Source organism: Perna viridis, chromosome 8 (assembly GCF_037379345.1).
Source record: "Perna viridis isolate PV_CMFRI_1.1 ecotype Kerala chromosome 8, ASM3737934v1, whole genome shotgun sequence".
NCBI classification, from domain to species: Eukaryota; Metazoa; Mollusca; class Bivalvia; order Mytilida; family Mytilidae; genus Perna; species Perna viridis.
In genome coordinates this window covers 44500081-44516811 of record NC_142452.1, presented here as the reverse complement: position 1 = coordinate 44516811, position 16731 = coordinate 44500081, and the positions used below count along the sequence as shown (strand labels likewise).

General features: G+C 31.6%; 1 pseudogene across 1 annotated transcript; it reads left to right on the top strand.

Annotated features, from left to right (window-relative positions):
• The first annotated feature begins 4871 nt into the window (after positions 1-4871).
• Positions 4872-16730, top strand: LOC148610671 (peptidyl-glycine alpha-amidating monooxygenase B-like; annotated as a pseudogene). The gene is made up of 15 exons (XR_015914838.1): positions 4872-5222; positions 9390-9446; positions 10072-10187; positions 10540-10597; positions 10882-10972; positions 11384-11488; positions 12332-12409; positions 12719-12764; positions 13011-13078; positions 13679-13759; positions 14025-14104; positions 14594-14647; positions 14906-14955; positions 15946-15982; positions 16016-16730. The product of XR_015914838.1 is annotated as a peptidyl-glycine alpha-amidating monooxygenase B-like (transcript).
• Position 16731: the final 1 nt, after the last annotated feature.

Below are 16731 nucleotides of genomic sequence, written 5' to 3'. Positions count from 1 at the left end.
TCTTCATCCTTCTGTTCTAGAAAAAACTCAAATTATGACAAAACTCTTCTGAAAACTGGTGCTTAAAATTTTGGTTACAAAGCTTAGTAATGTCCCTTTATAAAAACCTTTCATGCAAGCTTTCATAAAGGTGAATGTATTACATATATGACGTTCTCACACTTAATTTAAGCCGAAGAAAAGAGTAAATATTACATAAATGGTGCATGTATACAATAATAAATCGATTCGACAATATTATATTATGTTAACTTCTTTGCAATGCAAGAAACACCGACTCCTACACGTCAATGATCTTAAAATAGAAAACGGGAATTCCCTTATATTTCAAAACTAAGCGTCAACATAACAAACTGGCAAGAAGATAAAACTCATCAAGTTTCTATGACATGTTTGCGTACCAATGAAACGAATAGGATTACCTGCTCACGCTGGTTCATTTATGCAGAATTTTGAATGCAATTGATCCAGAGTTATGAAATACAAGCGCAATAAACTTTATGTAGGACTATTTATGCGTACGTTCTTAAAGCTCATTGGTTGAATGTGTGGTTTGTTAACTTACTAATGATGATATTAAAGACAATGCAATATAATATCCTACAGATTATGCATGTGAGTTCTGTAATTAAAAGAAAATACCGTTATCAATAATGTGTAATAATTTGTCTGTCTATATATATTATATAATTGTTTTCGACAGTTCATAATTATTTCAACTGTGTGGTGCAGCATCACCCGATCTAAGAGGTTAACCAGCATAACGAGGCAAGAGAACAAGTACTCCGGTCTGATAAGACCAGCAAAAACCGCCACAGCAAGTGGCAGTGAGAGCACAACAGACTTCACTGTGTTCAACACATTACGGGATAATTCGCTTATATACCCGAAAATGCTTGAAAATCTCTCGGTGTTCTACTAACGTAATCTTGCAAAATTTTCTTTATCATGACAAAAATCATAGGTATCTTGTTTCAAATCAATCGAGTTTTAATTTCTTCATCCTTCTGTTCTAGAAAAAACTCAAATTATGACAAAACTCTTCTGAAAACTGGTGCTTAAAATTTTGGTTACAAAGCTTAGTAATGTCCCTTTATAAAAACCTTTCATGCAAGCTTTCATAAAGGTGAATGTATTACATATATGACGTTCTCACACTTAATTTAAGCCGAAGAAAAGTGTAAATATTACATAAATGGTGCATGTATACAATAATAAATCGATTCGACAATATTATATTATGTTAACTTCTTTGCAATGCAAGAAACACCGACTCCTACACGTCAATGATCTTAAAATAGAAAACGGGAATTCCCTTATATTTCAAAACTAAGCGTCAACATAACAAACTGGCAAGAAGATAAAACTCATCAAGTTTCTATGGCATGTTTGCGTACCAATGCAGATTTTTGAATGCAATTGATCCAGAGTTATGAAATACAAGCGCAATAAACTTTATGTAGGACTATTTATGCGTACGTTCTTAAAGCTCATTGGTTGAATGTGTGGTTTGTTAACTTACTAATGATGATATTAAAGACAATGCAATATAATATCCTACGGATTATGCATGTGAGTTCTATAATTAAAAGAAAATATCTTTATCAATTATGTGTAATAATTTGTCTGTCTATATATATTATATAATTTTTTCCGATAGTTCATAATTGTTTCAACTGTGTGGTGCAGCATCACCCGGCCTAAGAGGTTAACCAGCCTAACGAGGCCAGGGAACAAGTACTCCGGTCTGATAAGACCAGCAAAAACCGCCACAGCAAGTGGCAGTGAGAGCACAACAGACTTCACTGTGTTCAACACATTACGGGATAATTCGCTTATATACCCGAAAATGTTTGAAAATCTCTCGGTGTTCTACTAACGTAATCTTGCAAAATTTTCTTTATCATGACAAAAATCATAGGTATCTTGTTTCAAATCAATCGAGTTTTAATTTCTTCATCCTTCTGTTCTAGAAAAAACTCAAATTATGACAAAACTCTTCTGAAAACTGGTGCTTAAAATTTTGGTTACAAAGCTTAGTAATGTCCCTTTATAAAAACCTTTCATTCAAGCTTTCATAAAGGTGAATGTATTACATATATGACGTTCTCGCACTTAATTTAAGCCGAAGAAAAGTGTAAATATTACATAAATGGTGCATGTATACACTAATAAATCGATTCGACAATATTATATTATGTTAACTTCTTTGCAATGCAAGAAACACCGACTCCTACACGTCAATGATCTTAAAATAGAAAACGGGAATTCCATTATATTTCAAAACTATGGGTCAACATAACAAACTGGCAAGAAGATAAAACTCATCAAGTTTCTATGACATGTTTGCGTACCAATGAAACGAATAAGATTATCTGCTCACGCTGGTTGATTAATGCATATTTTTGAATGCAATTGATCCAGAGTTATGAAATACAAGCGCAATAAACTTTATGTAGGACTATTTATGCGTACGTTTTTAAAGCTCATTGGTTGAATGTGTGGTTTGTTAACTTACTAATGATGATATTAAAGACAATACAATATAATTTCCTACAGATTATGCATGTGAGTTCAGTAATTAAAAGAAAATACCGTTATCAATTATGTGTAATAATTTGTCTGTCTATATATAATATATAATTTTTTTTCGATAGTTCATAATTGTTTCAACTGTGTGGTGCAGCATCACCCGGTCTAAGAGGTTAACCAGTCTAACGAGGCCAGACAACAAGTACTCCGGGCTGATAAGACCAGCAAAAACCGCCACAGCAAGTGGCAGTGAGAGCACAACAGAATTCACTGTGTTCAACACGTTACGGGATAATTAGCTTATATACCCGAAAATGTTTGAAAATCTCTCGGTGTTCTACTAACGTAATCTTGCAAAATTTTCTTTATCATGACAAAAATCATAGGTATCTTGTTTCAAATCAATCGAGTTTTAATTTCTTCATCCTTCTGTTCTAGAAAAAAACTCAAATTATGACAAATCTCTTCTGGAAACTGGTGCTTAAAATTTTGGTTACAAAGCTTTGTAATGTCCCTTTATAAAAGGCTTTGATGCAAGCTTTCATAAAGGTGAATGTGTTACATATATGACGTTCTCGCACTTAATTTAAGCCGAAGAAAAATGTAAATATCACACAAATGGTGCATGTATACACTAATAAATCGATTCGACAATATTATATTATGTTAACTTCTTTGCAATGCAAGAAACACCGACTCCTACACGTCAATGATCTTAAAATAGAAAACGGGAATTCCCTTATATTTCAAAACTAAGGGTCAACATAACAAACAGGCAAGAAGATAAAACTCATCAAGTTTCTATGACATGTTTGCGTACCAATGAAACGAATAAGATTATCTGCTCACGCTGGTTCATTTATGCATATTTTTGAATGCAATTGATCCAGAGTTATGAAATACAATCGCAATAAACTTTATGTAGGACTATTTATACGTACGTTCTTAAAGCTCATTGGTTGAATGTGTGGTTTGTTAACTTACTAATGATGATATTAAAGACAATGCAATATAATATCCTACGGATTATGCATGTGAGTTCTGTAATTAAAAGAAAATACCGTTATCAATTATGTGTTTAATTTGTCTGTCAATATATATTATATAATTTTTTTCGATAGTTCATAATTGTTTCAACTGTGTGGTGCAGCATCACCCGGTCTAAGAGGTTATCCAGCCTAACGAGGCCTAATTTAAACGGGGCCGGGATAAGGTACCGGTATTCGATGTTTTCCACTAACAAATGTACAGATTGAAATAAAATATCAAAAATTAAAAAAAAAAGAAAGTCCAATTGAACATATGTTGGACTAGCTTCGAGAAGCTATAAGGCGCCGGCATTCAAAGCTAATCAATTTGACGTGTTGCGTTTTTATTGGCACTCAGTATATCTCAATATAATCAATTACACTGTTCAAAAACATTTGTTACGCCCAAAAACATAACTCATAACTCATAATTATGATCATATCCTTGGATATGCTACTGATTGTGAAATATTTGAGGCTGGTTATAGTGCGGAAATTCTGACGGAACGTTTTCCTGTACTTTTTTAGTAGAACATAACCAAAATCTAAGCGTTAATACCTCCAGTGGGTATATTTATTTTTAAATAAAGTTTCTATGAGGCCTACTGGAGGATTTTCAGTCAAGAAATATTTGTAATGAAGAAATGAATGAATTACCATCAACTCGTGGATCGCTACGGTGTATCAATCTGCGCCATGAAAACTGATTTGTTCGACGTGTCATAGTTTTCCTTTACCCTTTCGTATACTCCGTACCTAACTTTTTATGAGCAACTCGGCGGATGTTTCTAGAAAAGTAGAGGACGCTTACCCTTCTGGTGCACCTGGTCATTGCTCCCAGTTTTTGGAGTCCGATGATTTGCTTTTGTTAATTTATATGACTTTAGTTACTTTATGTTCTTTGTTGTGAATTTCTGTTTTCCTAAAATTAGAAAATAAATGTTTACTTAACTTCAATGGAAAACAATTGAAACATTGACTTTTATTTTTATATTACATTGCAAGCAATTTTTTTAATGAAAATATCTATTTCAGTTGCTGCTGAGAAAGAAATACAAATTTTGCGCTTGCACTTAAGAAATCGTATTCAAATCCCAGACCAACTAACCCCGTCCCCCAAACCCATTCCAATTATTACACAGTAGATTTTTTTACGTGTTGTATGTTAAAACCAAATAAGTTGTCATGTATTTAGTTGTTTGTCTGAAAAAAAAATCAGGATTTTGAATGTTTAAAGTGCAAAGTCAAAGGATAAATTAGTTGGACTTTTACCAAACAAGCATTTTCTTGAAACTACCTATCAGATCGACAGATCCGGTTAAGAGTTCTTGGAACTGTTTCAAATATATCGTTTGTTTACAAATGTTTCTTAATACCACATGTTTTCAATTTACCACGTGACACTGAAAAGAATGATTTATACAGACAAGTACTACATTTAAATTGATACAATGAGATTAGTTTGTACTAATGCAATTGAAGCAATTGATGTCGATGCCTACAGAATATTGTGGAAACAACGTTTTTATCAGTCAGAGAATATCGATGGGTCTGATCTAATTATTTTTCGCCATTACTTCCGACGATTGCCGACAGGACATTCACCAGGGTTAACAATACTTTAACCTTGGCAAAAAAATAACAAAAAAAACGAATACACAGGTAAGCACGTGTCTTGTTTTCATTTCATTTCATCAATTTCTTGATTAGTTTTCAAATAAACAATGACCATATTTGAGCCGCGTTATATCACAATACGTAATTTTCAAAAGAATCCTGGCGTTATATTCGAACTTTTTTCTTTTACGGCTTGAGTCCGTCGGTCCTCCTTGCCGTTGAATAACCACTTTCGCTTTGCAATCAGATTTGTTATGAAAGAAGCGACCCTTACAGCCCATGCCCGGATTAAGGTCACCAGAATTCACATGCATACGAACTTATATAGGTCGATCTTTTGTCTTGCAAGACAATAAATACATAGACACTTATTTCATGTTTTTTAATGCATTTTATTTGTGAATCTAATGAAATTGTACAAGAAAAGTACTATTTAATAGAAATAATTCAAAGTTAAGGTATATTTCAAAAGAAACACTAAAATCCTGTTTTATGATAGGATATTAAGACATTTACATGAATATATGAAAAGAAAGTTTACTAATTGTGACGTCTATTCAAACATTAAATTCATGTTTATATACTTTGTACATTTTGAGCGACGATTTTGGTGCAAGTCTTTTAATTAATATTGTTTAATAATTTTTTTACTTTTTCCGTTGTAACAACTCATAACTACTTTATTTAAAAGGTGTGTAACTTGGAAATTAATTTATGCTTGGTGGATTCTACCACTTGTGAGGTTGTCGGATATATGTTTGAGTTTCAAAATTGTTCTTCGAACTTATCTTGACAAACCTTTGACTTATTTAAAAGCTTTTATATTTGGTCTATCTGCATCTTTGCAATGCGACATTGATATTTGTAATTTTGTAAAATGAATGAATCCAAGTTTAACATTCACAATTAATCGCCATTTTCTTTTAATAAATCATATCAACGAAGATGTTGTGCTTCAATATTGACTTGATATATTGAATATAGAAGTTTTGTCTTCTTTTAACAATTTTAATACTGTTTTAAAGGAAATTGCACCCATTATTACCAAAAATTCGCAGAAGAATATTGTTGATGTAGACAATTTTATTTCAGTGGTGACGGATGGTTATTACAGTGACCTATAATTGTGTCGTTAAACTCTGGTAGGCGAAACATGCACACAGGCAGCATGTCATAGATTTTAAATACTGATGTTTTTCTTGCATTTTATAATTTTAGGAGTATTCTTTGATTTTTGTTAAAGAATAAAGCCTACTTGATATAATTCAACGATAAAACTGTTGAGAAATTAATTCACGCTTACCATACCAGTGCACTGCTATGCTCCCAGTTTTTAATGGAGTCCGAGTTGATCATTTTTTTTTGTTACTTTTTATGTATGATTTTAGTTACTTTATGTTCTTTGTTGTTTATGTCTGTTTTCCATGTCTGGTCTTTGTCCCTAGGGTTGCATTCTTTTGATTACCACTATAACCTTGGTTCCCTTATCAAAATAATCTGCAAGATATAGCTTGTGAGATAATAATTTAACATTTTAAATTGTACGACCTCAGCATAAAATTGTTCTCGAAACGAAAATTGGAATCCGCACATTGTTACTGCTTACGTTTTTCTTAAGATCATAAAATGTGTTTCGTATTTGTTTGTTTGTTTGTTTGGTTTTTTTTTTGTTTTTGTTTTTGTTTTTTTTTTTTTGGACACAATTCATATGATCTATATTTGATGCGAGTACAAGCATATAACACATTTCAACCTTTTTAATCGTATCTGAGAATTCAATTTTTTTTTTTTACAAATTGTTTTTCTTCGAATTTATTTTTTTTCTTTTTGTTTAAAGATAATTTCCTTAAAACTCATGGTGTCATCGGTTTTCGGATTAGAATTGATCGTTTTGTATATTTTACTGCAACTTATTTACTAATATATGAGGTCATGTAACTTACCATGATGCTTTCATGTTTAATTTTGACTCTGGCGTTAAAGATGTTATGCAAAAAGAAACTTCAGTGTATGTTTTTGTAGACGAAAACACCTTTATTACCATGACCCTTTGTATTCCTTATTGTTTATTGTTCTACAGATATATCCATGTTGTTATATTCTTTGGTATATCCACTTTTTAACACTTATACTTCTTCGTTTTATATAAAAAGTTTTTTTGTATCTTTAGAATGGCCAAATCTTACTTTTAGACTTGTCTGTCGGGCGAGGTGTTCAATATAATCAGACATGAAAGTAGCCTACTCTACATTCAGTTTATATTTTCATTCGGAACTCTTTGGTGGGTACTTTTTGCGTGCACTAAATCCGTTAATCCGAGTAGGTGACCGCTAGGTGTAAATTCTTGTCCGACACAAATCAGGCTCCCAGTACTCATAATGTAATAATTTAAACTAGTCTGTATTGCCGTTGTGAGTACTTCATTCTCTAATATGAGGCAGGTGTCCACAGGCAAATATTTTTCACGTGAAATTCATGTTAATCGAGCTTCACATGAAATTCATGTGAAATTCACACGAAATGAACATGATTTTCATGAGAAATTCACTAAACACGAATTTCATGTGAACGTTTCGTGTGAATTTCACGTGAAGGCTCCATTCACCCGAATTTCACGTGAACTCTGTCACTTAGTTTATTTGCTCAATTCAGGTGAAGATCATGTGAAATTTGTGTGAAAATCACGTGAAATAATTTTGCCTGTGTAGCCAGGGAAAGGACGAAGTTGAATATAGATATATTTCAAAATATTCTTGTTGCTATTTCCGCCTCTTATCGTTTTTTTTCTAGACATACAGATAGTTCCTGACGCTTGGCACTTCCTTTTTACAAATTAATGAGAACAGTATTACTTAGTTATCAATTCAGAGTTACTGACCAAAGTCAGAAAGGTCTACTCTTATTGCATGTCGGAAACGAAAACGAACATCTAAATTGATGTTATTATTGAATATTATATAAAAAAGCGATTTGCAGTAAAGAGGACGCAAAAAAAACCGAACTTGGTATGGGAAGCTGTAGAGTGTGATTTCCTGTCAGACTAGGATCAGGCTATCAGTGTTTCCAAGCTTGTGCCTGAAATTCGCCCTAAATACCGTAATTAGGATTTCGTCCTCTATTAATATAGTACATGTGTTTATCAATTTTGCTCTTTACTTCAACATATCGAATACGTATCGACTTTAAATCCTTACAACATTGTGGTTGAAAAAAGTACACCTTTAAGTCTTTTATCTCATAAAAGAAAATAAAAAACTTTTACGCTTTATTTTGCGCAGCTGACCGATAAAAATACTGAGATCTGTAAACAATATCAAAACAGAAAAGTATATAAATTTAATCCTCGTATTCAATGTAAGTTTTTATATTGCTGCTCGGGCGTTAAACCCCAACAAACAAACAAAAACAAACATCAAGTTTCAATTTTATCGTCTATTTACGATTAGGTTTTTCATCCGATCCTATAATGTCATACAGTTAAGTAGACTGGTTTAGATAATAAATAATGCGTAACAACAATTTTTATGTTCGTGTGCGATTTTACGATGACAAATTGATGAGTTTTGGCAGTTTGTCACTTGATATATTGTTTTTGGTTTCAATGAAAAAAGCGCGATTAAATTAGAGACAATACAAGGTGGTGTACCGATTCCCGAATTGCATAATGTAAATGAAAAAAAAATCACGTGTTGTTTTATTAATCTAAATAGTTTATCACTGAAAGATTCCCGTGAAGTTCCAGTTCGCATAAATATATTGTAGGTAAGCAATGTTTGTTTTTTTCATTAACTAATACCTATATCAGTATCTTTATAATATAAATTAGGCTTTTCCTTCTATTTCATTTGGTAACCAGTGTCTGTTCTAAAGAACTTTTGGACTTATACTTCTTTATCTCTCGTACATAGCAAGACGCTCGAAAATAACCGTAAAACATTGGGAGTAATTGTGACGTTTATTTCTCTTTTCAGGTTTCCGGTTTTTATCATTGTTATTGTCAAAATCATTATTATTATTATTACTGCTATGTTTTCGTGTCATTTGTAACTTCGGCGTTGTTCCTTCTTTTCCTTAAAAAGAAATTAATTGACGACTGAAAGTCTTATAAACAAATCATGTCACATACATGTGTATACTCTTATAAAATGAAATTTCTAAGATATTATTTCATGTATTTGAAAAAAAAATATATTTAATGTTATCATATTGTAGATTACTGATCATTTGAAATAGTCATGTTACAACACCTTTTTGTTTTTACACTGTTTGGTGAGTTCTTATAACTTTGTACATATACATTAACCACCATGAAATATCATTTGGCATCCACAAAATATATAATATACATTTAGGGGAAAATAAATTTCGAATTTATTAAATGAAAAATTATGACAATCAATTTTATTCTTATCTTTTATATTTCTTGGCTAATTCCAGGGTGTTCTACTAATGGATGAGACAGAAACACACAAATTAATATGGGTTTTGGGGTGTATGTAGAAACCAAAACATTTCGTTCATACAAATTAGGATTTCCTTTCTCAATTATCATTCCAATAATGCATCCATGTCTTAATTTAAGATATGAACGCATAAAAAATTACCTGGATATTGTTAAAAAAGTAAGACATTTTCATAACTTTTTTATAATTATTATTATGTTTGATGTAATGAATTTGGACAAAGTTTCATTTTGTTTACTAATAAAAAAAAACATATTTCTTGCGAGTTGCGAAAGAATGATAACTTAGAAGATGAAATATTGTGCCTCGAGGGATATTTAGATACACACAATGCAATAAAAAAAATCTGTTGAAAAAACAAATTTGTTAAAATGAACTTGATATCACATCAATAAACAACATGGATGATTTATTTTCACTTTTATGTTTAGTTATCGCATATGCATTAAGAGAGATTCCTGACCTGACCATTGATGACACCAAATTACCGAAGGATGAGGAACAGTATCAGTTCAAAGTTGTGATACCGCCTGTTCAGACACAAGAGGTTTGTTAGCTTTTTACATATTATCTAAGGAATACTAAAACAATAGCATGTTATTAAATGATATTTTGTTGTTTTAACTGTCACAAAGACATTAACTAGCCTGATAACAATGTTATATTTAAACGATATTTAGATTAGCTGACATTTTAATTTATGTTCTTTGTATGACAAACATGAAGTTGGAAGCTACATGTAATTTTAAATGCAGTATTTTCATGCTATATGTAGTTACTATCTAACTTTAGCTGTATAAATAAGTTTCTACTAACTTATTCTGAGAAGTTGTATATGATAAACATTCCACTTTTCACCATGAAACATCCACCATAGTCTAAATTCCGCATTGTTTCAGGTTAATCGATATATTTGCTACTCTAAATCATTGAGTGAGCTTGGCGACAGCTATGTCAGTAAGTTATGTAAATATAATTAACTAAAGATCTATAAAACAAAATAAATTATGCCCAACAACAACAAACAAACTTCAACCGTGATGTATAATTATGTTTTTATTTCGCAAAATATTAGAAAATAAAATCATGTTTAATCTGCCATTAATTTATGTATTTTTGTCTAAAATACAATAAGACATTTATCCTATATAACAAATTCAAAGACTTTACTGTCAGTGTCCTTCAAATGATTATATCTGTTACATAATGAATTTATCTTAACACTCTACAATTTATCGCAGCAAAACTTCTTACGGAACCTAACAAGAAAGTAGCACCGCATCATGTCGACTCTGGATTATGTCTAGATCCAACACACAAAGATTCAGCATGGTAACTAATCCAAATTGCTCAGACCAACAGCGAACAGCACAACATTATCACAAAAATTTGGTCATTTGAATAATAACCATATGTTTCCTATTGTTTAACGGCATGGGACGTGTTCATCACATTAAATTTGCAATTTTTAATTTTTTGTAATTTGTATAATTAAAATTGTAAATCATATCCTGTATGCTCTGTATGATCGCTATTATGTTTAACAATTGGCCAAATACTGATAACTCGAAAAAACTGTATTGAAAATTGAAATTGCGTGTCATGTGATATTTCCGGAATGAAATGTAGAAAATTATCAGTAAAAAGAACAAAATTTTATTGGGTAACTTTTGTAAGATAGTTCTTGTTTTTAACATTTGCCGGAACGATTTGTTTGTCATTTTATTATGTCATATTTTTCAGGGATTGCAATAGAGGAACCGCATGCAAAGGTGATGCTATTGAGTTTAGCGTCACTGATAATTTCAATGACATCAAGAATCCATTTTACCAGCTTCCAAAAGATAGGTTGGTAGTCCAAACTGGTAATATCATCTTAATGGATTCCGGAAATGTTGTGTTTCACATTAAATGCGTCATTGATATCAATATGCAATCTGTTTCGTAATTAAATAGACCAGTAAAAAGTTACTAGTTAATGTTTATTGTATTGAAAAAGTAAAAGGTTTTATATTTTAAGCGTATTATTCATTATCGTATTTCTGATATTTCTGATCCCATGGTTATCTGTCCATTCTCTCCTTTGTTCGATACATGTAATGTACACTACTGATGATTTAATATGCGTCCATATCAAATTCAGACACTGTTCATACCAACCAAATGAAGCGTTTTAAGTCTAAATAAGCTATACTTTCCCTAAACAATAGTCTTTTTTTTAATTTGTTGTTTACATCCGGCGCATCCCAAAATCAACCAAATCAAACCGAACCAAGAACTGTTGTTCTTGCAAAGTGTCAATTGTATACACAACCAATATATTCTTTTTATCTTCAAATGACAAACTAAGACCGGTTTTATGGTCTGTAACATATACTCAAGTATAAACAAATGTTGCTTTTTGACTTGTATGAATCACGTTCTGTGTGATTTTTGTTAAAGACTACCACTTAATATATCTCTTCTATAAAGTCCGTTGCCACATGCAACTTTGGTACTATGCTCTCTCTCATTACTAACCCTTTGCTCATTTTTTTGTTGTGTGTCGATTTTTTTTTTTTTTTTTTTTTTTTTTTGATTACTTTTTTACTTATTGTTTATCTTTTGTGTGAGTTTTTGTTGTTAAATGAATGTTGAATTATCTTTCATTAAAATAAGTTCGCCTTTTATAGGCTTTCTCTGTATTTTCAGATTACTCAGCTTGAATAAACAGTGGCAGAGAATCTCATTAGTTGATAGTACAGGTTCATTTATATGAACCGTTGAAAAGTAAGTCTTACATTCCCAGTCATTGTTGATAGTAATAAAGGCTCTCTACTTTTATCTCTTTGTTTTTAATTTATAACAATACAGAAAAATAAAAGGAACGTTCACATCTCTACAAATAAGAGTTCGATTGCGTGTTAACATATGTATATCATCATGTTTTATTCACATTTAACAAAATAACGTGATCTTTTTAGGACAATTCTTCAGCTGCATGACTCTTATGTGGATGGCAACTTAATGCGTTTGATATGATGAGGAACTTTTTTCGATTCATATTTCGATTTTTGTGTTTTGTTAACTTTCTTTTAGACCCAACGTCTCCAGCAAACGTAACTATAACTTTCAAAAAAGAACCGTAAGTATTCGATTTTAGACTAAAGTTGAATTGTAGTTATGTATGTCATGAAAATCTGTCTTTTGACATTTTCGATTTTTCAATTATTTGATACGACATGCTATTACCATTCAATGGAAATTTGCAACTTATTTGCTTTAAATGACCTGCAGGTGTTTTTTTATTACAACCAAAAGTATGTTATAAGTTAATTAGTTTAATCATTAATATTGACTTATTTACATGATTTATTTACTTTATTTCCAGGACGAAATACAACTACCAGAAATTCTTATTATCCAACTCCGGTGTAATACCAGCTAATCAAAACTCTGGTAATTAACTCATTACAGTACACCTTTTTGTAATTCATCCTAATACTAATGACCAACCTGAAAAATAAAAATTAACACTACATGAAACGGTCAGATTCCAAAAGTAACAGGGACATGGTGTGTAAAACAAAAAGCACGTACTGTTATATTTTAAGAAACAATTCACGCTATGTTTAGCTATATGTAATGGAGGAAAAGTTGAATAAAATATTTACAACATTTGTATTCATGTTCCACTTTATTTACTCAGATCAACAATGAAGCAAGATAATGTGGGAACTTATTGTAATTTCATCGAGGTTTTTCTTATAGCTTGTTCTAAAGTCTTTATACATTGGGGTCAAAGCTTCTTCGCTAAACAAGTGGTATTAAGGAGAAGGAGCGACGACGTAGTTGGCTTGAAATCAAAATAATGTATCGCAGGGGAATTCTATGCCTGTTGTCTGCTGAACTGGTACAAAGCAGGGACTATTCGATAAATCAAACGTTTTCGTCCTTAAATGCCCTGCAATGCCTGTCTAGTTTGAAAGAGTAACCATGTGAACCAAGAATTTAGGCTTTCAGTTCTGTTTGCTCATTCTTTTAAAACTTGTGTTTCAGGATTCTTTACTCATGTTGGATGCGAATGGAAAAGACCAAAAGTGTTTGCTTTCGACTATTATGTTCACACGCATAATCATGGTAAATATTAATTCCTGTTTGACTGATCTCACCCTGTGAAGTTGATCGTTCGGTAACTTTCTGCTCCCCCTTTGTACTAGTATTTCTTTCTGAATGATGAAAGCAATCGAACATTTTTTTATGATATTCTTTTTTTTTCAATTTTAATAATGACTGCTTATTGACTTTGTGATCAACTGAAAACGGCATACCCATTTGGTTTGGTACATTTTGTACTTCCGATTTGAAACAACCCTAGGACTAATTGTTCTGAATTAATTTTCAGGGGTGTTTGGAGAAGGATTCCTGATTAGAAAAAATTCATTAACTTATCTTGGGGGACAAATGACAAGAGGTCGTCCAAAGGTAATTCATAAAATCAATGTTATTCTTAAATTTTGTCCATTTATTAATTTATGTGTGTTTTAAGGTTGTTGATCAGCATGATACACACCAATGGTAAATAATAAAATTCAATTGTGGACGAAACCATATAAACAAATAAATTATGTTAAAAGGGTGTTGTATTATGTATCGGCCTTACTGTATCGTCCGTTATATCAAGCTTGGAAAACCTATCCGATTGATTACTCGAAAGCATGCCAACTGGAAGCAATACAACCCCTTACAAAATCTTAATTTTAAGAGGCTGAAGGAAAATTTTTAAAAAAACGAACTTTTTATAGATCAAAACTCTAGAGATCTTTAGATCTTGTGATTTTCCTTTCATTAACCGTGTACGAATCGTCATTTATCCTAGACACGTTTCATTCGATTTTTTTAAACGAAACAAATTATCTTTATATTTGAATTTAGTTTTAATCGTTTAGTTATTTGTTATCAAATTTATTCAAGGTTCAGTTCGATATTGTAAATGGTCCAGTAGAAATTTTGCCGGGAGATATTTTGGTAAGTTTATTGGTTTTCCAATTGTAGAAAACATATGATTCATTTCAACTATCATGCAGATACAGAGAAAAATGCAATATAATCCCTAAATGCTTAAGCCGGTTGTGTTACCTACTTCATAACGTTCATGTTCAAAATTAATATTTCTAGAAAATTGAATCGAATTTAAGATTAACGATTATCACTAAAAGCACTGTCAACATCACGTCTGTCTTAGTACGGATAAGATATTTTTTAGAATTCATTTTATTTTTTTAGGCATCAACGTGTTTGTTTATTAACAAAGAGAACAAAACAATTGAGCTTGGGTAAGTGACACGTATGTTTCTTTATACCTTCTGTAAAATGTTTTTTTTTATTATTATTCTACTAATTTTTTATCCCGCTCTTGGTGTTTTTTCCCTAGTTTATGATTTCGAAGTTTAAAATTCCATGGTCCTTTGAGAAAATATTTTGTATAATTTCCGTTAGTATAAGAACACAATACAAACCTTAGGTTTAATAGATGTAGGAGATTGAGTCTGGTTTCCAAACATATTGAATGAAAACCACAACCATCTACTAGAACATGTATGTGAAGCGCAATACAGATAAACCGGTGTTGTACATTGAAATCAAAGTTCGTCTCACGTTATAATATCAACAAGAGGTGGTTGGTAATTTACCAAAACCCCGCAATCTATGTGTTTACAGATTGTTATATATTGGTTAACAGACTGTAACTCACAATATCACCTGTGATCGATAATTATTTTTCATTTATCAATTTAATTTAATATGGCTTATATGCTAGTCAGCCAGTGTCACTATTTAGTGTGAATAGTCATGTCTTAATCAAATGGTTTTTTTACGATAGTACTGGATAATTTTGTGGTTTATTTGTTTAAAAATCTACATTGCGCTAGTTACCAGAAACATCCCCGAGCGCTTTTTATCCTACTCCGACACTCCCGGATGCTTTCTAACATGACTCTCTGGTCGTTAGGTAAACACTAATCAGACAATATATCAAAAGAAAAGAATGTCATACCTATGTTTTCGATTAAGCTGTGTACTCTGTACTTGTCATCACAAACCTACATCCACTTCGCCAATATAGACCTTATCAGCCATATGTGAGAACACTAGGACCTGAACAACCACGTATTTATTGATCGGTCTCTTCAGGAACAAGATGACTCGGCCTTAAGATAAGTCGGTCTAAATTCATAAAGTACTATGCTAAGTCTTAGTTTCCCTGAACACAATCAACTTACTTTTTCCATCCATAATTTCTCATATAACCGGACTCTTTATAGTAAAACAACAAGCCAGAATAACATCGTAGATCTACATGTACCCAGAGTCATAACAAGACAAAACTAAGAACCGCAATACCATGAATACTTTGCCAGAGCACCGGCTTGCATATCAGTTTCACCAGATTTTACATTTTGTAGTAATCCAGCCACTGCAGTGCTGTGTTAGAAACTAAACGTGCCGTATGTTTGCATTACACTATTACATTACACTATGAAAATAGTGGACAATTCATTGGCAACCCGTTATCTTATTGTTACAGTATATCTTTGTAAATGAATTGCAAGCACACTGTAATATGCGTCAATAAATTAACTTTGTTGTTATAAAGTGTATCTATGAATATACTGTTTTACTTTCTTTACGTTAAGTATGGTTCTGTCTAAAGTCAAGATTGCATGGGCTTGATCCATCATATCTCAAGATAATCAATGAAACTATTATAATACGATAGTTATATCCTAAAAACAACTCTCCTTTGATCTGCTGTACATCGTGAACTATTTTTTGACTGGTTAAAGCATAAAATTTCATGCAGGGAAGTTTCTGTAGTAAAACGTTATCAAATTTTAAGTGTTAATAATTCCAGTGGAGTAGCAATAAACATGTTTGGTGTGTTGAAATGTATGAATCACTAGTCATAAGCTACTGCATGGTGTTAAGACAGAGCTGTACTTAACTTTTTACAATTTGTTTGATTTTTAACAAACTAATCATATTTTTAATGTGTATTTGTTTGTTTAATAGTGTTTGCAGTAAAAATAAAAAGAGAATAGATATAGTGC